We start from the raw sequence: 1991 nt of genomic DNA on the forward strand, positions 1-1991 counted from the left end.
TTACTATTCCTTAATAGCGAAAAATAACGATTCGCTATTAAGGAATAGCAAAATGCAATGCATGAAGAAATCACAAAAAAATAGCGATTTCCTAAAATTCCTTAATTGCGACTCGCAAATTGCGAGTCGCAATTAAGGAATACCTCTCCCATTCATTCCTATGGGCCTGGAGGCCCATAGGAATGAATGGGAAGACATTATCAATTTGCGAATCGCAATTAGCGAATCGCAAATTGAAAATGCGATTTCAAGGGTGCAGTGGTGACCAAAGGACACCCTGTTGCACCCCTGAAATTGATCTTTGCACATATGTTGTGCACACACATGCCTTAGGGCATGTGTGTGTGCAACATGAAACTTTGAAAAATGCACTTTAGTGCATTTTTCAAAGTGTTTGCAAATTACCATGAAGTTCAACTTCATGGTAATTTGCGGGCCCTATAAGCGAAATCACTATTTTTTAAACTTTAATGCATTGCATTTAAGGAATCTCAATTTGAGATTCCTGGGGCCCTATTCACAGAATGAATTTAAGACTCAATCCTAAACTTACTACTATTTTGGTATTCACAGAATGCACTTACTACTTGGCATTCACAGAATGCACTTCTACTTTTGGTATTCACAGAATGAACTTACTACATTTGGTATTCACAGAGACAAACTTAAGACAGACTTAAAACAAACTTAAGACAGACTTAAGACAGATTTAAGTTAGGATTTTGTCTTAAGTCTGTCTTAAGTCTGTCTTAAGTTTGTCTTAAGACAAATTTAGGACAAAATCCTAACTTCTGTGAATACCAAAAGTAGTAAATTCATTCTGTGAATGCCAAAAGTAATAAGTGCATTCTGTGAATACCAAAATAGTAGTAAGTTTAGGATCGAGTCTTAAGTTCATTCTGTGAATTGGGCCCCTGAAATGCAAGTAATTGCAATTTTGCGATTTCTTAATTTGCGATTTTTGCATTTGGGATGATGCATCCCAAATGCAAAAATACCGGTTGCAATACCGGTTGAGAGCGGATTTTACCTTAAGGCATCTTTGCCAAAGTGCCGGAAAGGTCTACACTTTCTTAGCCATCCAGCATTGTTTATTCGGATTTGCCTCCATACAGTTGTTTCACCTTGTTTAAGGCAGTCTACCATACAAGGGTTTTGAAGCCTCTGGCTAACTTATATCAAGGTAGTAGCGGTTTGTCTCCCACCATGGTGGCCACATGGCGGTTACCTTGGAAGTTTCCTTTTCCTACCCTTTCCTTCCTGTCCACGCCTTGAGTCAGGAAGTAGTGTCTTGGTATTAGGTAGTCTCATCAATTTCAAACCCACAGAATGCACTTTACCTTCAGTTAATATTTTAGAGTAATCTATATCATGAGTGATTTACGGAGTTGCGTTTGGCCCCGAGGAGGATGAAATCTTTCCTGAGTTGGGTCGGTTCAGTAGTTACGTTGACAAGGACACGTTAAATGTTTTGTAGGCTTTGGGCAATTAAGGAGAGGTGAGATGTCGAGAAGGCACGGTCAAAATTGTATACATATACAGTCATGTGGATCTAAGCAGGCATCCTGAGTATCCAGAGGGAGTAATGTGGCGGGATTCAGTACAGTGCATCTCTTAATGTTAATGTGGCTGGAAAAGAGTGTCAATTCATATCCTGTGAGTTGTGCGCTAGTGAGGTACTGTGTCTTGGTGTTTTTAAGGAGGGTATCCACAGAATGGGGAACCATCAGAGTCAAGGGGGAGTTCATGACGATCCCCGCACTCTGACGGACCATGAGTGCGGCCGCAGCTGTCGCCCGTAGGAATCCCGGGAGAGGCCTCGCAACAGGATCTAAGGTGGCTGAAAAATAGGCATATGGCCGATGGTGACCTCCGAATATCTGGGTCAAGACAGCGCATGCACAGCCGTCTGTCTCATATTTTTTTAAACACAATTTTTATTGTTTTGAAGGCATAAAGCCGACATAAAATTAAAACAACAGGAATACAGT

Source organism: Lissotriton vulgaris, chromosome 1_1 (genome assembly GCF_964263255.1).
Source record: "Lissotriton vulgaris chromosome 1_1, aLisVul1.2, whole genome shotgun sequence".
NCBI classification, from domain to species: domain Eukaryota; kingdom Metazoa; phylum Chordata; class Amphibia; order Caudata; family Salamandridae; genus Lissotriton; species Lissotriton vulgaris.